Source organism: Rhinoraja longicauda, chromosome 13 (assembly GCF_053455715.1).
Source record: "Rhinoraja longicauda isolate Sanriku21f chromosome 13, sRhiLon1.1, whole genome shotgun sequence".
Classification (NCBI taxonomy): Eukaryota; Metazoa; Chordata; class Chondrichthyes; order Rajiformes; family Arhynchobatidae; genus Rhinoraja; species Rhinoraja longicauda.
Window position 1 is genome coordinate 36,938,956 of NC_135965.1, and position 21,112 is coordinate 36,960,067.

At 42.9% G+C, this 21,112-nt stretch overlaps 1 long non-coding RNA gene and 6 other non-coding genes across 8 annotated transcripts; all 7 read right to left on the reverse strand.

Annotated features, from left to right (window-relative positions):
• Window positions 1-10,930: 10,930 nt before the first annotated feature.
• On the reverse strand, window positions 10,931-19,118 carry LOC144599244 (uncharacterized). 2 transcript variants are annotated; one of them, XR_013547980.1, is made up of 7 exons: window positions 18,557-19,118; window positions 17,846-17,882; window positions 16,297-16,333; window positions 14,745-14,781; window positions 12,220-12,313; window positions 11,620-11,685; window positions 10,931-11,162 (listed from the first exon to the last, which is right to left on the reverse strand). It is a non-coding gene; the product is annotated as an uncharacterized LOC144599244 (long non-coding RNA). The 2 variants fall into 2 exon arrangements; XR_013547981.1 differs by lacking the exon at window positions 17,846-17,882.
• LOC144599729 (small nucleolar RNA SNORD49) lies at window positions 11,470-11,536 on the reverse strand. The gene has a single exon (XR_013548029.1). It is a non-coding gene; the product is annotated as a small nucleolar RNA SNORD49 (small nucleolar RNA).
• Window positions 11,759-11,831, reverse strand: LOC144599732 (small nucleolar RNA SNORD65). Its single transcript, XR_013548032.1, has one exon. It is a non-coding gene; the product is annotated as a small nucleolar RNA SNORD65 (small nucleolar RNA).
• On the reverse strand, window positions 12,383-12,454 carry LOC144599734 (small nucleolar RNA SNORD65). The gene has a single exon (XR_013548033.1). It is a non-coding gene; the product is annotated as a small nucleolar RNA SNORD65 (small nucleolar RNA).
• LOC144599736 (small nucleolar RNA SNORD65) lies at window positions 15,122-15,192 on the reverse strand. Its single transcript, XR_013548035.1, has one exon. It is a non-coding gene; the product is annotated as a small nucleolar RNA SNORD65 (small nucleolar RNA).
• Window positions 16,674-16,744, reverse strand: LOC144599737 (small nucleolar RNA SNORD65). Its single transcript, XR_013548036.1, has one exon. It is a non-coding gene; the product is annotated as a small nucleolar RNA SNORD65 (small nucleolar RNA).
• LOC144599728 (small nucleolar RNA SNORD49) lies at window positions 17,959-18,023 on the reverse strand. Its single transcript, XR_013548028.1, has one exon. It is a non-coding gene; the product is annotated as a small nucleolar RNA SNORD49 (small nucleolar RNA).
• Window positions 19,119-21,112: the final 1,994 nt, after the last annotated feature.

A 21,112-nucleotide genomic window follows, 5' to 3' on the forward strand; every position in this document is an offset into this window, starting at 1 on the left:
CAAAGATGACTGAACACTTTAAATTGTTACATTTCTTGCAAGACTTCCACTATCCTCCTCAAGCACTTGAAATGTTGTCAGATCACATTGAAGATTTATTGTGGAAATAACACATTCATACATTCAGAACATTGTTTACATCCAAAGTCGGAATATAAGCATAAAATGTAATTTCCTTAAAATTGATTAAAATTAAAGTGCAACAACTATCATATAGAAAATAAAAGTTCTATATATCTTATGAAGTAATATTTTGCACTTTGGGCTCCAAGCATAGGTCTATCCGCTTCAAGTAGACATGATCATTTTCATTTAAAACCAGCGGTTATATTTCCTTGCAAGCTTTGGCATTAAATTTAGAAATAAAACCACGAGAAAGCAGCTTGTAATGCTTCATATATATAATCTTGGCATAGCTGCAAAAACAAGTGCAAATTGCAAAGAAACTGATTTATAAAAATCTACACAATGCTGAAGAATAGCAACATTTTTTTCCGCGTACAACAGTACACGAATATCAAATGCAAGGCTATATCAATAGGTTATTTCTGAACAAATCAAAGATGGGCAATAAATGTGCAAAAACAAATATAATTAAATTCCAAACAGAAGAGAATAAAGCGGCAGGTGCAATGATATTCATTCAAACTAATAAAGACATTAATTAAACTGAGACCAATAAGGTCCACCATTTTAATAAGATCACATGCATATCAAAGCAAGGTAAAAGTATTGGTTCCTGTCAGAGATCAAAGGGGTAAACAGAAGGAATAATACAAATATAACTTGCTCAGGAAAATGAGTCATTTATCTCACATCTCTGATGTGAACCATCTGCATTTTTACATAATTCTGGGATTTTAAAAATGAAAATTACAATCGACTGACAGTGGACTGGCAATCAATAAGGAACGCACAAGAACCTTGACAATTCAGATCAAATACATGCATGTTCTAGAATGAGGCCATTTAAGAGTTATTAGGCAGTGGAACAGTTGCACATATTTTAGAAAAGGATTCTGTGGAAAATTGTGGAATTCTCCGTCTCAGAAGGCAGTGGAGGCTAATTTTCTGGATGCTTTCAAGAGAGAGCTAGATAGAGCTCTTAAGGATAGCGGAGTCAAGGGGTATGGGGAGAAGGCAGGAACTGGGTACTGATTGAGAATGATCAGCCATGACCACATTGAATGGTGGTGCTGGCTCAAAAGGCCGAATGGCCTACTCCTGCACCTATTGCCTATTGTCATCTCAGTTGCAGTGAACCACATCAGGAAGCTTCCCTATCATTCTTTAGACTGAGAGCTTAGTAAAATTCACGCTTTTTGGGTTCATTTTAGCCCCTCTTCCCCCTCTCCAATAGCAAGGTAGTACCCTCAACCAGTCAAAGGATGCCAGCAGCATTTTACAGTATGCAGCCTCTTTTACTGTCTCCCCCACACTATTAGCTTTGTTCAGATGGAAACACCAACTCTTCTTGGGCAAATGTTACAGATATTTTCCCATATGCACTAAATCTATACACAGGTACCTGTTAGTCATCCCTAATTAGGTTATGTGCTAAAATATATGTTTGCCACTGAAATTCATTCCTCTGTTTAAAATTATGTGGTCAACACCTGAATAATCTTTATCGTATTTAGTGATTTGTGGGTTAACTATATCACGCAGAAAACAATCGAGCTTCCAGGTTTAAAAGCCTTTAATATCTGGTTTAAAAATCGGCCTTCATAGTAAACAGAGCACTTGAGAAAATATTGATGGCTGTAAATAATGTGAGGAAAGGAACTGCAGATGCTGGTTTATACCGAAGAGAGACAAGAAGTGTGGAGTAATTCAGTGGGTCAGACAGATGCTGCCTGATGTAATTAATATATGGCCAATTTTGCCCAGAACACAATTATTGTGCACTGTAAATATATCCCCAAATGCCTTTGAATGGAAATATTCTGATAATTGAGAAAAAAACTAGAAAATGATACTATCCAAATAATTCTCATCAGAATTAGGAAGCAGTGATCCAACAGTCATTTACAAAAGAACAAACTGAGTTAGAGTCAAGGAGTTATAATAGCATGTAAACAGTCCCTTCCGCTCAAACTGCCCATACCAACCAAATTGTCTACTTGAGCGAGTCCCGTTTGCCTGCGTTTGGCCCATATCTCTCTAAACCTTTCTTATCCAAGTACTTGTCTAAATGTCTTTTAAATATTGTAAATGTACCTACTTATTCTGCTAGCTTGCCAAGCACCCTCTGAGTGAAAGATTTCCCCCTTTAATTCTTTCCCATTTCACCTGAAACTTATGACCTCTGGTTTTAGACTCCATTACCCTGGGGAAAACACTTTAGCTATTCACCTTATCTATGACCCTTGTGATTGTATATGCCTCAATAAGGTCACAGCTACACTCCAGTGAAAACAGCCACAGTCTATTTAATCTCTCCTTATAACTCAAGTCATCTAGTCCCAGAAACATCCTTGCATTTTCTAATGTCACTTGCTTTGTTTTATGCTGGTAGGTCGAATAAAAGATCAATGGATGCAGTGCAGCTGGGCATTCAAGGAACAGGGGGAAATATTAGTGCTTCAAATAGACAGCTGCATTGTTTTAAAGAACATGGCATCTACAAAATATAAAGATGGGTGTTATTAAGTCAGCTGCTCTTAGCATCTGTTGTGGTGGCCGTATAATAACAAAAGCCTTACACCTGGATAACGATCCAAAGACTTTATTAACTACATAGCATGTACGGCCTCACGCCTGCACAAACTCGAATCTCGCAAGCAGTGGTCACTCAAAAGCTAATGGGGCGTAACTACAAAAGCATGTCGCGTAACATGAGTGACACCATTACACTAATCTACATCCCCCCTCTTAAAGAATCAACAGCGATACAGACCCATAAACTAAGCAAACTGGAGGAAAGTTAAACATAGTCCGGATACTTCACAACCGGCCTGCAAACACGACCAGCACGTGTACGATAGAGACCATCTCCATTCTTCTTATCCGGGGAGAGAGCAGGTGATTCCACAGGCGGGGGAGACTGAATCAAAGTCCCTGGAGACGAAGCAAGAAACTGTGGAACAGGCGATGAATATGGAGGCGAAGATAAAACAGGCAGAGGAGCTGTTGCAGACATGGATTGTTGTGCTGGCAAAAGCATGCGAGTGCCACTAGGCGCAAACGGAAGCAAATTTGTACGATCTGGATAATACGGTGGAGGAACTGGCTCGTTCACAGGCGGGATGTGTCGCCTGTTACGTCGGTAGGTACCGCCATCGGCACTAACGAGATAAGAGCGTGTCTCCGAAGCAATTCCAGAAATTACTCCGATACGGTCATGGCCTCTGTCAGTCTGTAAGCGGACCACCTGCCCTTTGGTCAGCGGTGGCAGTGGCCTACTTGTCTTGTCAAACCTCCGCCATTAAGCACGGCTGGCCAGACAAACACTACAACGTTCCGCTGCCAGACCGGCCCTTCTTTGCTGTCCGAGATGAGCTCGTGCTGCAAGATGGCATTGTTTTAAAAGGACACAAGGCCGTGGTTCCTGCCTCGCTGTACCACCGGTATTTTAACGCTGTCCATGCGGGACACCCGGGTGCTGAAACCACTGTTTCACGGGCGAGAAGCATGTTTTAATGGCCTGGCATGGCCGAATACATCACCGAGAATGTGGCATGTGTGTAACAGTTTGGCCCCTCACCAACAAAAGCAACCGCTTCTTTCCCATCCGGTACCTGAGCTCCCGTGGTCTACAGTCGCAGCTGACATATTTGATTGGCATGGCAAACAATACCTGGTGCTCGTGGATTCTTATTCAGGATGGTTCGACGTTGATTTTCTCAGCAGCCCCACTTCCAGCGGAGTGATTTGGAAGTTATCTCGCCACTTTTCAGTCCATGGATCCCCGGGCAAACTGCTAACTGATAACGGCAGTCAATTCACCAGCCAACAATTCAGGGAGTTCGCTAGACACAATACAAAGACGTTATTAACTACATAGCAAGTACGACCTCACGCCTGCACGTTCCACTTACAATAACTCGAATCTCGCAAGCAGTGGTCACTCAAAAGCTAATGGGGCGTAACTACAAAAGCATGACGCGTAACATGAGTGACACCATTACACTAATCTACAGCATCCATGAGGAATTTGTAAACGAGAACAAAAGGACTTTATTCCTTGGAGATATGTAGGAAGGAACTGCAGTTTACACTGAAGATAGACACAAAATGCTGGAGTAACTCAGCAAGACAAGCAGCATCTCTGGAATAGAAGGAATGGGTGACGTTTCGGGGTGAGACCTTTCTTCAGACTATGGGAATATGGGCCAAACGCAGACTATTGTAGATGGGACTTGTTGGTCGGCGCGGTCAACTTCGGCCCTGTTTCCACGCTTTATGACCATGAGAACAAATTTACAATGCAGATCAAACCAAGTTTGGTTAGAAATGCTCACAGACAAAGCCCTTAATTTATACATGCATGAGGCTGAAACAGTGGAGGTTAATACATATGCTATCCAAACGCAAACAGCTCACAAAACTGTATGATTACCAATTGAAAACTCGTTTAACTCAAAAACTAATTCATGCTGATCACACATTGTGCAAAGTTTATCCAACAGGGATAAGGGAAGAAACAGCTGAGCAAATACAAAATATCAAGTCAAGAGTTATACACACTGGAAAAGGAAAATCAGGACTGGGAAAATCAGGTTGGTAATGGACCCCAGGAAAGAGAGTTTGTGGAGTGTCTCCGAGATGGATTCTTAGAACAGCTTGTACTGGAGCCTACTAAGGAGAAGGCAATTCTGGATTTAGTGTTGTGTAATGAACCTGATCTGATAAGGGGACTCGAGGTAAAAGAGCCATGAGGATGCAGTGATCACAATATGATAGGTTTTACTCTACAAATTGAGAGGGAGAAGGGAAAATCGGAAGTGTCAGTATTACAGTAAAGCAAAGGGGATTACAGAGGCATGAGCTGGCCAGAATTGACTGGAAGGAGGCCCTAGCAGGGAAGATGGTGGAACAGCAATGGCAGGTATTCCTGGGAATAATGCAGAAGTTGCAGGATCAATTTATCCCAAAGAGGAGGAAAGATTCCAAGGGGAGTAAGAGACACCCGTGGCTGACAAGGGAAGTCAAGGACAGCATAAAAATAAAAGAGCAGAAGTACAACAAAGCAAAGAAGAGTGGGAAGCCAGAGGATTGGGACTCTTTTAAAGAGCAACAGATGACTAAGAAGGCAATACAGGGAGAAAAGATGAGGTACAAGGGTAAACTAGCCAATAACATAAAGGAGGATAGTAAAAGCTTTTTTAGGTATGTAAAGAGGAAAAAAATAGTCAAGGCAAATGTGGGTCCCTTGAAGGCAGAAATAGGGGAATTTATTATGGGGAATAAGGAAATGGCAGACGAGTTGAACCGGTATTTTGGATCTGGCTTCACTAAGGAAGATACAAGCAATCTCCCAGATGTTCTAGCGGCAAGAGATCCTAGGGTGACGGGGGAACTGAAGGAAATCCACATTAGGCAGGAAATGGTGTTGGGTAGACTGATGGGACTGAAGGCTGATAAATCCCCAGGGCCTGATGGTCTGCATCCCAGGGTACTTAAGGAGGTGGCGCTAGAAATTGTGGACGCATTGGTGATCATTTTCCAATGTTCTATAGATTCAGGATCAGTTCCTGTGGATTGGAGGGTAGCTAATGTTGTCTCACTTTTTAAGAAAGGAGGGAGAGAGGAAACGGGAAATTATAGACCAGTTATTCTGACATCATTGGTGGGGAAGATGCTGGAGTCAATTATAAAAGACGAAATTGCAGAGCATTTGGATAGTAGTAACAGGATTGTTCCGAGTCAGCATGGATTAACGAAGGGGAAATCATGCTTGACTAATCTTCTGGAATTCTTTGAGGATGTAACTAGGAAAATTGACAGGGGAGAGCCGGTGGATGTGGTGTACCTTGACTTTCAGAAAGCCTTTGACAAGGTTCTACATAGGAGATTAGTGGGCAAAATTAGAGCACATGGTATTGGAGGTAGGGTACTGACATGGATAGAAAATTGGTTGACAGACAGAAAGCAAAGAGTGGGGATAAATGGGTCCCTTTCAGAATGGCAGGCAGTAACTAGTGGGGTACCGCAAGGCTCGGTGCTGGGACCGCAGCTATTTACATTATACATTAATGACTTGGATGAAGGGATTAAAAGTACCATTAGCAAATTTGCAGATGATACAAAGCTGGGTGGTAGTGTGAACTGTGAGGAAGATGCTATGAGGTTGCAGGGTGACTTGGACAGGTTGTGTGAGTGGGCGGATGCATGGCAGATGCAGTTTAATGTGGATAAGTGTGAGGTTATCCACTTTGGTGGTAAGAATAGGAAGGCAGAGTATTATCTGAATGGTGTCAAGTTAGGAACAGGGGACGTACAACGAGATCTGGGTGTCCTAGTGCATCAGTCACTGAAAGGAAACATGCAGGTACAGCAGGCAGTGAAGAAAGCCAATGGAATGTTGGCCTTCATAACAAGAGGAGTTGAGTATAGGAACAAGGAGGTCCTTCTGCAGTTGTACAGGGCCCTAGTGAGACCGCACCTGGAGTACTGTGTGCAGTTTTGGTCTCCAAATTTGAGGAAGGATATTCTTGCTATTGAGGGCGTGCAGCGTAGGTTTACTAGGTTAATTCCCGGAATGGCGGGAATATCATATGTTGAAAGACTGGAGCAACTAGGCTTGTATACACTGGAATTTAGAAGGATGAGAGGAGATCTTATCGAAAAGTATAAGATTATTAAGGGGTTGGACACGTTAGAGGCAGGAAACATGTTCCCAATGTTGGGGGAGTCCAGAGCAAGGGGTAGGCCATTTAGAACTGAGATGAGGAAAAACCTTTTCAGTCAGAGAGTTGTGAATCTGTGGAATTCTCTGCCTCAGAAGGCAGTGGAGGCCAATTCTCTGAATGCATTCAAGAGAGAGCTAGATAGAGCTCTTAAGGATAGCGGAGTCAGGGGGTATGGGGAGAAGGCAGGAACGGGGTACTGTTTGAGAATGATCAGCCATGATCACATTGAATGGCGGTGCTGGCTCGAAGGGCTGAATGGCCTCCTCCTGCACCTATTGTCTATTGTCTATAACAATTGAATTTTCACTAGCTGCAGAATTTACAAGCACATTAATGCCACAACACAACAATAAATTATAAGCAATAAAGTATCAGTTACTGTATCACTAAAACCATAACAAAACGGAAATTTTGGGGAGGGGCAGGAAATTGATTGCCGTAAACATAGATAAGACCCAGCCTGAGAGTGATCTTACAATGTGCATGGACAGACCACTGTGACAAGGACCAAATGAGACAAACTGATTCCACAACGAAGGACTGCTTGACTGGAAAAAAGCCACAAGAAGCTGCTTCCTATTTTTCGTGGCAATACAAATGAATATGAGAAAGCAGACAAATGAAACAACACTTTAAGAAACCACACTGAAACCTGTGACTGAATTTTTCAATGGACTAGAAATTCCATGAAGTATTTAATGGATTTGTTTCATGTGATGAAAGTAAACTGAAGTTGCTGGAATTACCTTCAGATGGATCAAAGCTGAGTAATGTTTATGATTAGTGTTGGGAGTATTTTTTTGGAACACCAATAAAATGTAATGATTTTAAGCACTTGTCTCTTGAAACAGGTTGTAAAACATGCTTATTTGCACCATTTAAACATTCAAGGATAGGTGATATTTTTGTTAGCCAATGACACTATAACCCAGTTTTTATGAATATTTGACTAGTATTGCATCTAATTCCCTTTCCCTTATATAACCTTTCTCTTCTCGGCCTCCTCTACTGCTACACACAAACTGGAAGAACTGCACCTCATATTCTGTTTGGGTAGCGGAATATGAGGAGTGAAATAGGGATAATTCAGATTATTATTGGCGTTAAACCTCACATCAGTGGGATGAAAACTATTGAAGAGGATTCTTAGGGATAGGATTTAATCACATTTGAAAGGTGGTCTTATAAACTGGATTGGGTTTTTTGAGAAGGTGACAAAGGTCAGCGCAGGGTAATGGATGATGACTACATGAACTTGGTAGTTTGGGTTCATAACTGACACCCATAGAAGGCGTAGTAAGGTCATAAGTAATAGGAGCAGAATTAGACCATTCGGCCCATCACGTCTACTCCGCCATTCAATCATGGCTGATCTATCTCTCCCTAACCCCATTCACCTGCCTTCTCCCCACACCCGTAGTGACGGAAGAGTGTTATTCTGGCTGGAAGTCTGTGACCACTTGTGTTCCGCATAGATCCAGTGCTGAGACATGTTATTTGTGATATAAATAAATAACTTGGATAAAGATATTGCTGCGCTGGTTAGTAAGTTTGAAGATGACACAAAATCAGTGAAATTGTACAGTTAAGGCTGTCAAAGGAAACAGCACCATACAGATTAGTTACAGATATGGGGGGGGGGGGGATAAGAAATGGGAGATGGAATTTAATCCAGGCAAGTGTGAGGTGTTGTACTTTGGGAGGTCAAATGTAAATTATAGTTAATGGCATCAATGTAGAGGGATCTTGGGACGTCCAAGTGCATAGCTCCCTGAAAATAGCAACACAAGTTAATTGCACACAAACAGTTTAGTAAATAGGAATTCAATAGGAGTGGGAAAGAAGGCATATGGTATTCTTGCCTTCATTGGTCGGGGCATCGAGTGGAAGAGTCAGGAAGTCATGATGCACCTTAATAAAACTTTGGTTAATTTTCATGCAGATATGGTTGCCCCACTACAAGATATGGAGGCTTTGGAGAGTGCAGAAGAGATTTACCAAGAGTCTGCTTCGATTAGTGGGTATTATTTCGAGGAACGGTTCTCCTAATTTGGGGTTATATTCTCTGGAGTTGAGGGGGTGATCTGATAGAAATATGTAAAATTGAGAGGCATAGATAGGGTAATATTCAAAATCTTTTCCCCCGGATAAAATATAAATCAGAGATCAGAGCTTTATGGTGTGAGGAGGAAAGTTTATTTACACATAGTGGTAGCTATGCCATGGGTGGTGGAAGCAGATACAATGTCAAGATACCTTTCGATAAGTACATGAATATGCAGGGTATGAAAGGATATGGATCACATGCAGGCAGATGAGATTAGTTTAGTTTGACATTAAGTTTGGCATAGATATTTTGGGTCAAAAGACCTGTTTCTGTATTGTCCCACGTAAACATTATTGTTCAAGATTTTCCACACCTGAGTTCCAAACAGCGGGTTCCTATTTTGCAGACCCCTTTTGACTCTTCTACGAGCTGTCATTCACAACAATGAAAAGCTCCTTTAGAATGTTTGAATCAAGTCACCCCTCGTCCTTCAAACTAAAAAATGCAGAACCAAGCTGTTACCTCATTTCATTGGGGTAACTCATCCCAGGAATTAGCTACTGCATTTCCTTCAGGCTGTCTGCATTGTTACTACATCCTTTTATTTTAGAAAGGGGGATCAAAGCTGTGCAATATTCCAGATGTGGCCTTACCATTCAACTATAATACCCCCACTCTAAACTCAACCCCTTCGGAATAAGGGCCAATGTGCTAATTGCCCCAACTACTTGGACCTGCCTGCTAACTTTTTGTTTCATACACTGGAACAGATCCCACGCTCCACTTAAGACAATTGGCTGTTAAATTAGTGGAAATATTTCACTGGATCCACGTCATCTCATTGAACTTTGTTTTAAAGAACTTCTTTTAATGTATTTTGCATTAGTTGTTGTGTATTTCATTTGGGTTCTCTGCAGTTACCTTCAAGTACCCAAGGACATACATTCTACACTGTATTTACAGGATATATTTGCATTGTTGCATAAATAAACTCTTGCCACTTTTACTCAGTGAACCATTCACTTTCTACACTACCATCCATGTTCTCCAGAGATGCTGCCTGACCCACCCAGTTACTTCAGCAATTTGGCTTTATCTTGAGTTTGCAATTTCTCACTGGATTGTTTTTTTGGGACTGGCTGGCAATGCAACAGCATTCAGCCAATTTCCAAACATACAGCAGCATTGGTGTAAGTGAAGCACTTTATTTACTTGGTACATGGACCAAGGGGTGCAATCCAAACGATGTACTTTCTTGGGCAGCGCAATAGAATAGTCAGTTTTGGATCCACATGAGTTTAAAAACAATCATTTACAATTTAGAGCTTGTTTTGCCATTAAGATCACAGCTGATAGAAGGAAAATCCGCAGATGCTGGTTTAAATCAAAGGTGGACATAAAAGGCTGGAGTAACTCAGCAGGTCAGGCAGCATCTCAGGAGAAGGGCCTCGACCCAAAACGTCACCCTTCCTTCTCTCCCAGGATGTTGCCTGACACGCTGAGTTACTTCAGTATTGTGTCTACAGCTGATAGAAGTATGGGTTGTTTTTACCCAGCCACCTCAATCCCAGAAAACAAATCTAACGCAACCTTCCTTGGCAAACCTCTATATTGGTTTCAATATATTACACACCTCATGTAAAGTATATCACTGCAGTATATTACTCCATAGTCTCATCTATGCCCTATGTAATAGTATCTAAAAAGGGACCCACTCATTACAAAAAGGTAACTTGAATTAATCCATAATGACCAGGGGCAGCATGGTGGCACAGCAGAATTGCTCCCTTACAGCACCAGAGACCCAGGTTTGATCCTGACTCTGGGTGCTGTCTGTAGTTTGTAAGTTCACCCCAGGAACTTGGGGCTTCCCCACACACTCCAAAGACATAGAGGCCTGGGTTAAAAAAAAGACTGTAAATTGTCCCCACTGTGTATGATACCAAAGATCCGGTCCACAGGTGTGGGGATTGTAATGTAATTCACAGAATCAACCCAAACTTTGGATAACATAAGTTTAATAAGGTTAATGCAAGTTATATCCAACATAATCAAATTCACATATACAAGACAATTGTTAAAGGCATATATTATTTTTACAAAAGGTTACAAATCTTCACTGGTACCATTGGCAGCTAACCACAATCTTCAATTGCTTACTTCTCGGCATTGCTACAAAAAAGTTTGTTTGTAATATCCTCCAAATCAAATGTGTTTTCACAACAAATAGCATGTACTGCCGATGTTCAACAGCTTCTGTACTGCAAGAGAACAAAATAAAAATTAGAAATCAGCAACATCACAACTAAACCATATTCAACAATACATTGCTCTGGCAATCAAATTACCCATGTCGATCAAAAAATACTAACATTTGATCCTCTTATAGGAATGTGCATTTAGTTCACTAATAACCATTAAGCAAAAATCAAAAGCAATTTGCTTTTAATCAATACAAGTGACAATTTTGAGTCCATTCCCCAGTCACAACTGCTGGAAAGAAAACACAACTATTTAGAAGACATAGCAACCAAATACATACAGAAAAGTTCATATGCCCACCTGGATAGTCAGAATGTAAAATATCGTGTTATTGCATCTGATGGCATTTCCTATTCAGAGCATCATCATCATACAGTGATGAGTCCCACAATGTGATTAATAGAAGCTAATGGTATTTCCCTGTTAGTCAAAAAAATATATAATTATGTTACCTACTTGTGAAGCGCACTTGTCCAACAACATTGCCCGTACATAAGCATTTGGGACATTCATCATCAGAACCTAGGACAAACAGAGATATGTATTTAACTGTTAATTGTTAACAACTGGGTTTAAAAAAATGGAATCCAGTATTAATCAGAAAACCATGACTCAACACTAATTATTCTGACGGTAATTCCAGCAATTTGAGTTTGGTTTCATCATGCTTAAAAAACAAATCCATTAAACATTATGCTAAAATATCAATGGGGATCATTGGTAGCTGGATTCAAGTACATGTGCTGAACATTTCAGTGAAGCAACAATGTAAATGTTTCATGATTGGTTATAATCCAGGTCAGGCTATACCCAATGACACTGACATTTCACCAGAAACAAAAGATTCCTATTCCAGAGTAAGAAAGTTTCATAATTTCACGTCTTGACATTTCTTTATTGGTCTATGAACAAACCATCATAGGAAATGCGTCACAAGTTACAGAATGACTAAAAGTAACAGAGCAGAATCAGTTACCAGGATATTGAATTCATTGAGGTATCAGTATCCAACTTCCAATGACCATCCAAATCAGTCTTAAGAGAACAGATGAGTACCTTAAAGAACTGGATCAAGGATGGTTTCACAGTAGATCGTCATCTTCCATTATTGCATTGGACTCTTTTTGCCAAAGGACAAAATGAATTGAATCTGTTGTGGAGAAATGAATTTAGACCAAGGACCATCAACATCTCACAATACATTAAAAGGATACGACATGATCAGAAAACCATTAGTCAACACTTTACAATCTGACGGTAATTCCAGCTGTTGATTTTGGTTTCATCATCTCTAGTCATTCACTTCTCCAACCAACATTGCAATAGGCAAGTGTAAAACACACAAAGTTCAGAGGTGGACACAGACAATATTAAAATACTCAGGGCAGGCAGTTCCTGAAAAGACCAGTTAACATTTCAAATCATGGACTCTTCATTCCAGCTCTGCACCATCTGCTGTGTTTGTTGGATCTACAGTATTTTTTGCAGGTGTTGGTATCTAGAGCAACAAAATCTGTTGGAGGTACTTGGTGGGACGAATAGGGAAATTTTATATATATATATATTTTTAAATTCTCATTTTAAATATATATTTCATTCAACCCAAAACAAAGGTACGTGAAGAGGAAAAAAATAGTCAAGGCAAATGTGGGTCCCTTGAAGACAGAAGCAGGGGAATTTATTATGGGGAACAAAGAAATGGCAGACGAGTTAAACCGTTACTTTGGATCTGTCTTCACTGAGGAAGATACACACAATCTCCCAAATGTTCTAGGGGCCGGAGAACCTAGGGTGATGGAGGAACTGAAGGAAATCCACATTAGGCAGGAAATGGTTTTGGGTAGACTGATGGGACTGAAGGCTGATAAATCCCCAGGGCCTGATGGTCTGCATCCCAGAGTACTTAAGGAGGTGGCTCTAGAAATAGTGGAAGCATTGGAGATCATTTTTCAATGTTCTATAGATTCAGGATCAGTTCCTGTGGATTGGAGGATAGCAAATGTTATCCCACTTTTTAAGAAAGGAGGGAGAGAGAAAACGGGTAATTATAGACCAGTTAGTCTGACATCGGTGGTGGGGAAGATGCTGGAGTCAATTATAAAAGACGAAATTGCTGAGCATTTGGATAGCAGTAACGGGATCATTCCGAGTCAGCATGGATTTACGAAGGGGAAATCATGCTTGACAAATCTACTGGAATTTTTTGAGGATGTAACTAGGAAAATTGACAAGGGAGAGTCAGTGGATGTGGTGTACCTCGACTTTCAGAAAGCCTTCGACAAGGTCCCACATAGGAGATTAGTGGGCAAAATTAGGGCACATGGTATTGGGGGTAGGGTACTGACATGGATAGAAAATTGGTTGACAGACAGAAAGCAAAGAGTGGGGATAAATGGGTCCCTTTCGGAATGGCAGGCAGTGACCAGTGGGGTACCGCAAGGTTCGGTGCTGGGACCCCAGCTATTTACGATATACATTAATGACTTAGACGAAGGGATTAAAAGTACCATTAGCAAATTTGCAGATGATACTAAGTTGGGGGGTAGTGTGAATTGTGAGGAAGATGCAATAAGGCTGCAGGGTGACTTGGACAGGTTGTGTGAGTGGGCGGATACATGGCAGATGCAGTTTAATGTAGGTAAGTGTGAGGTTATTCACTTTGGAAGTAAGAATAGAAAGGCAGATTATTATCTGAATGGTGTCAAGTTAGGAGGAGGGGGAGTTCAACGAGATCTGGGTGTCCTAGTGCATCAGTCAATGAAAGGAAGCGTGCAGGTTCAGCAGGCAGTGAAGAAAGCCAATGGAATGTTGGCCTTCGTAACAAGAGGAGTTGAGTATAGGAGCAAAGAGGTCCTTCTACAGTTGTACCGGGCCCTGGTGAGACCGCACCTGGAGTACTGTGTGCAGTTTTGGTCTCCAAATTTGAGGAAGGATATTCTTGCTATGGAGGGCGTGCAGCGTAGGTTCACTAGGTTAATTCCCGGAATGGCGGGACTGTCGTATGTTGAAAGGCTGGAGCGATTGGGCTTGTATACACTGGAATTTAGAAGGATGAGGGGGGATCTTATTGAAACATATAAGATAATTAGGGGATTGGACACATTAGAGGCAGATAACATGTTCCCAATGTTGGGGGAGTCCAGAACAAGGGGCCACAGTTTGAGAATAAGGGGTAGGCCATTTAGAACGGAGATGAGGAAGAACTTTTTCAGTCAGAGGGTGGTGAAGGTGTGGAATTCTCTGCCTCAGAAGGCAGTGGAGGCCAGTTCGTTGGATGCTTTCAAGAGAGAGCTGGATAGAGCTCTTAAGGATAGCGGAGTGAGGGGGTATGGGGAGAAGGCAGGAACGGGGTACTGATTGAGAGTGATCAGCCATGATCGCATTGAATGGCGGTGCTGGCTCGAAGGGCTGAATGGCCTACTCCTGCACCTATTGTCTATTGTCTAAAGCGACAGAACAGATATACATTTTTTTCTCGATGAGTAGCATATGGACACAAAACTATAGCCAATGTACATGAAGGTGTGGTGTTTAAAAGTAAACTAATCTCAACATTAGTGGTAACATTAGATTGAACTTACCAATTCGAATTCCATCAGACAGCCTGCTGGTTATCGACTGTTGAAAGAGGATAAAGCCACATTTAAGGAAATCATCATAGGAAATGCGTCACAAGTTACAGAATGACTACAAGTAACAGAGCAGAATCAGTTACCAGGATATTGAATTCATTGAGATGCCAGTATCCAACTTCCAATGACCATCCAAATCAGTCTTAAGAGAACAGATGAGTACCTTAAAGAACTGGATCAAGGATGGTTTCACAGTAGATTGTCATCTTCCATTATTGCATTGGGCTCTTTTTGCCAAAGGACAAAGTGAATTGAATATGTTGTGGAGAAATGAATTTAGACCAAGGACCATCAACATCTCACAATACATTAAAAGGATACGACATGATCAGAAAACCATTGTCAACACTTTACAATCTGACGGTAATTCCAGCTGTTGATTTTGGTTTCATCATCTCTAGTCATTCACTTCTCCAACCAACCTTGCAATAGGCAAGTGTAAAACACACAAAGTTCAGAGGTGGAAACTGACAATATTAAAATACTCAGTATAAGAAAATAACTGCAGATGCTGGTACAAATCGATTTATTCACAAAATGCTGGAGTAACTCAGCAGGTCAGACAGCATCTCGGGAGAGAAGGAATGGGTGACGTTTCGGGTCGAGACCCTTCTTCAGACTGATGTCAGGGGGTCGGGACAAAGGAAGGAAGGATATAGGTGGAGACAGGAAGATAGAGGGATATCTGGGAAGGAGGAGGGGAAGGGAGGGACAGAGGAGTTATCTAAAGTTGGAGAAGTCGACGTTCATACCACCGGGCTGCAAACTGCCCAGGCGAAATATGAGGTGCTGTTCCTCCAATTTCCGGTGGACCTCACTATGGCACTGGAGGAGGCCCATGACAGAAAGGTCAGATTGGGAATGGGAGGGGGAGTTAAAGTGCTCGGCCACCGGGAGATCAGTTTTGTTAATGCGGACCGAGCGCAGGTGTTCAGCGAAGCGATCGCCGAGCCTGCTCTTGGTTTCGCCGATGTAAATAAGTTGACATCTAGAGCAGCGGATGCAATAGATGAGGTTGGAGGAGGTGCAGGTGAACCTTTGTCTCACCTGGAAAGACTGTTTGGGTCCTTGGATGGAGTTGAGGGGGGAGGTAAAGGGATCTCGTGCGGTTGCAGGGGAAGGTGCCCCGGGGTTACTCAGGGCAGGCAGTTCCTGAAAAGACCAGTTAACATTTCAAATCATGGACTCTTCATTCCAGCTCTGCACCATCTGCTGTGTTTGTTGGATCTACAGTATTTTTTGCAGGTGTTGGTATCTAGAGCAACAAAATCTGTTGGAGGTACTTGGTGGGACGAATAGGGAAATTTTATATTTTAAGTTTTTTTAAATTCTCATTTAAAATATATATTTCATTCAACCCAAAACAAAGCGACAGAACAGATATACATTTTTTTCTCGATAAGTAGCATATGGACACAAAACTATAGCCAATGTACATGAAGGTGTGGTGCTTAAAAGTAAACTAATCTCAACATTAGTGGTAACATTAGATTGAACTTACCAATTCGAATTCCATCAGACAGCCTGCTGGTTATCGACTGTTGAAAGAGGATAAAGCCACATTTAAGGAAATCATCATAGGAAATGCGTCACAAGTTACAGAATGACTACAAGTAACAGAGCAGAATCAGTTACCAGGATATTGAATTCATTGAGATGCCAGTATCCAACTTCCAATGACCATCCAAATCAGTCTTAAGAGAACAGATGAGTACCTTAAAGAACTGGATCAAGGATGGTTTCACAGTAGATTGTCATCTTCCATTATTGCATTGGGCTCTTTTTGCCAAAGGACAAAGTGAATTGAATATGTTGTGGAGAAATGAATTTAGACCAAGGACCATCAACATCTCACAATACATTAAAAGGATACGACATGATCAGAAAACCATTGTCAACACTTTACAATCTGACGGTAATTCCAGCTGTTGATTTTGGTTTCATCATCTCTAGTCATTCACTTCTCCAACCAACCTTGCAATAGGCAAGTGTAAAACACACAAAGTTCAGAGGTGGAAACTGACAATATTAAAATACTCAGTATAAGAAAATAACTGCAGATGCTGGTACAAATCGATTTATTCACAAAATGCTGGAGTAACTCAGCAGGTCAGACAGCATCTCGGGAGAGAAGGAATGGGTGACGTTTCGGGTCGAGACCCTTCTTCAGACTGATGTCAGGGGGTCGGGACAAAGGAAGGAAGGATATAGGTGGAGACAGGAAGATAGAGGGATATCTGGGAAGGAGGAGGGGAAGGGAGGGACCGAGGAGTTATCTAATGTTGGAGAAGTCGACGTTCATACCACCGGGCTGCAAACTGCCCAGGCGAAATATGAGGTGCTGTTCCTCCAATTTCCGGTGGACCTCACTATGGCACTGGAGGAGGCCCATGACAGAAAGGTCAGATTGGGAATGGGGAGTTAAAGTGCTCGGTCACCGGGAGATCAGTTTTGTTAATGCAGACCGAGCGCAGGTGTTCAGCGAAGCGATCGCCGAGCCTGCGCTTGGTTTCGCCGATGTAAATAAGTTGACATCTAGAGCAGCGGATGCAATAGATGAGGTTGGAGGAGGTGCAGGTGAACCTTTGTCTCACCTGGAAAGACTGTTTGGGTCCTTGGATGGAGTTGAGGGGGGAGGTAAAGGGATCTCGTACGGTTGCAGGGGACGGTGCCCGGGGTTACTCAGGGCAGGCAGTTCCTGAAAAGACCAGTTAACATTTCAAATCATGGACTCTTCATTCCAGCTCTGCACCATCTGCTGTGTTTGTTGGATCTACAGTATTTTTTTGCAGGTGTTGGTATCTAGAGCAACAAAATCTGTTGGAGGTACTTGGTGGGACGAATAGGGAAATTTTATATATTTAGTTTAAAAAAAAATTCTCATTTAAAATATATATTTCATTCAACCCAAAACAAGGCGACAGAACAGATATACATTTTTTTCTCGATAAGTAGCATATGGACACAAAACTATAGCCAATGTACATGAAGGTGTGGTGCTTAAAAGTAAACTAATCTCAACATTAGTGGTAACATTAGATTGAACTTACCAATTCGAATTCCATCAGACAGCCTGCTGGTTATCGACTGTTGAAAGAGGATAAAGCCACATTTAATAATTGAAACTCGATATTCTCAACAATTAATTTTCAGTATTTGGTAAAATCAGAAAATAGGATCATCAGTTATCGCATCCGATGGCTCTTCCTATTGGGTTTCATCATTTAAACCATGATAGATTAAAAACTGAAAGGTTCATCACTCAAATTTTCACTTATTCCTTTTTTTCCCCCCGGAGAAAAGCTGCTTGACCCACTCACTGAGTTACTTTTTAAAAAAATTGTCCAGCTTCGGTGTAAACCAGCATTGCACTACTGCATTACTATAGCTAAAGTACACCGGTTCCTGCAGGCTGCTGATTGGATGCATGGATATAACTTGCCCGGACATCAGCTAATAATACCTGATCTGCAATATAATATCCTAACTAAATGGGGGGAAATTGTCCTTTGAGGGACTCCGCGGCTTAAATGGCCACTAAACGCACCCATATATCCAACTAAAGGGGGGGTGGTTTATTTAGGGAAAGAGCTGCTTAATGTAATCAGCGGCAACTTCAATGGCCACAAATTGCTGCCTCCAGTTTACCGCAGGAGACCGCCCTCCCGTCCCCCTCCACGTGTTGGCGGCAGCTCCCAGCCCGCGGACTCCCCACCCCGGGGTCCCTCTGCCACCCGCGGGCGACTTCACGTCCGATTTACCTTCGTGGTGCAGCCGTGGCAACGATCCTGAGCGTCCCTGGGGCAACCCGTGGGCCGGAGCCCCCGCCCCGGGCAGCGCGTTTCGGGGCCCGGGACTCGGCCGCCGGAGATAGGCCCCGGCCATTGCATCGGGCCTGGAGCCGGGCCATCCCGCGACTCTCTCTCGGACCCGGGACTCGCTCCACATGGGCCACCGCTTGATGGCGGACATTGGGATCTGGAGCTCGGTCCGACCACGAGGCAGTGGAGAGCAGTGGAGAGCGGCCCCGACCATCCGAGAGCCTGGGCCTGGCGGCGGAGATGGGTCCGGACCACCCGGATAGATGGATCGGGCCCGGTCCCCCATTACTCGGGAGTGTTGGGAGGCCAGGCAGCGGAGCTGGGTCCGCGGGGAGACCGGCTGGGGAGCGGGATTTGTGGGGAGGCTGAGGTTGGGGAGCGGGGTCCGCGGGGAGGGGAGACCGGGCAGCAGGATTAGTGGGGCTGAGCGGGGTCCGCGGGGAGGCCGGGCAGCACGTGCCGAACGGAGCGCAACCCCCCCCTACAACCGCTCCCTCCGGTGTCGCTGCCGCAAAGACCGTTCCCTGCCCACCGCTTCCCGATAGCCTCCGCGGCGGCGGCGGGAAACCGTACGTCACGGGTAATCAATCACCCCCGCACCCAAAATAAAAATCAGACGTCTAACCGGTCAGTAAATTCAAATCGATCTCTTAATAAAATGTTGTCCTTTGGAAATTACCCCGTTTGGTTAGAGGTGTTGAAGGGGGGGGGAGGGCTGGTGGTGTGACGCATGCTCGACAGGCCGCTGCCCGCTTGGGTGAGGAGTGCGGTGACGTCAGAGCGGTGGGGTAGCAGCGTGGCCGAACGGCCGCCCGCCAGCTCTAACGCCACCTGTCCATGCTCTCCAGAGATGCTGCCTGACTCGCTGAGCTATTCCAGCACTTTGTACCTTTTTTTGTGAACCAGCATCTGCAATTCCTATGTCCACAGATAATACTGCACATACAAATAATTTAGACAAACTCAAAGTACAATAAGGAAAGATACAGAGTGCAGAATATATATCTCAGCAGGAGAGCACAATAGTTCCAGGGTTCACACAGTGGTCTATAAACTACAAACCTGCACCTGTTTAGCATGTGGAGAAGAACGGGTGTCATGCGTTATGGGAAGAATGGGGGTAGGATTAAATAAGTTCACACTTCTTCCTACTCCTTTTCGCACATGTAAAGACGTTAAGTAATGGATGAAATTCTTTGTATTTCTTGTTTTTTTGTTTATTTTGTTTTTTAATTGATGTCTTTTAACATGTACAAAATAAATTGATAGAAAGAAAGAAAGAATGAAGGCAGGAGAATGGGAGAAAGAGATCAGCCGTGATTGAATGGTGGAGTACACTTGATGGGCTGAATGGCCTAATTCTGCTCCTACTACTTATGACCCATACGGTCACAAGGAGAATGTGCAGGCTTGCCACAGACAGGGCCCAAGATCAGAATTGAACCAGGGTCTCTGGATCTGCGGGGTTGCGGCTCTACTATCTGCATCACTGTACTGCTTGAAGTGTGTCACAGCAGGGGAAACCGGCTTTTCAGTCCATTGTGTCCTTGCTCGCCATCATGCATCCATCTACACAAATCCCATTTTATTCTCCCCACATTCCCATCCACTGCAAGGGATAATTTGACTGACCTGCACGTCTTTGAGGTGTGCAAGTAAACTTGATACGCACAGGGTCACAAGAAGATCATGCAAACTCCGCAGGAACAGCACTGGAGATCAGAGTCGAACTTGTGCTATTGGATCTGTGAGGCAACAGCACTACCGGCTGTGACTTTTGCTGTCCTATAATCGACATTTATAACTATACTGATCTATTTTCCAATTGTTATCATTTTATAAAGGCAGATTTGGATTTTACCGATCGTTTTCATGTCAGTTAAGTTTTTGGGGTGAATTTAGGTTTGGTGTATTATCTATAACTGTGTGCCCCATGGTTAGCATAGATTCAATGGGCTGAAAGACCCGTTTCCATGCTGTATAACCTCTTCCCTCCTGTCTATCCCCCTGTCAATCAGCTATGGACTCGGAGCAGTTCATATTTGCCAGTTAACTTCCCATCTAGCATGTCTATGGAATGTAGGAGGAAACCAGAGAATTGAGGGGGATCGCAAGAGAGAGAACGTGCAATCTCCACACAAACACAGGATTGTGAGCTAACAATTCTATCCATTGTACAAAAGTGCCAGGGTAAGTGTGTACAGCATCATATCAATCCATATCCTTGCTCATTCCACCTAGACTCTACTTTTTTTTGCTCAAGTGTCTATCTAATTTTCAATGCCGTAATTGATTCTACTGGTGAGTTACAAATCATATTCATGAAAATGGGTCCCAAACTGAAATGTCACCTATCCGTGTTCTCCAGAGATGCTGCCTGACCTGCTGTTACACCAGCATTTTGTATCTTTCCCTCAACTTAAGAACTGTTTCATAAAATAGGACCTTCAAACAATGCTGGTGACCAAAGCGGGTTCAAAGTAACTTCCCTGATTT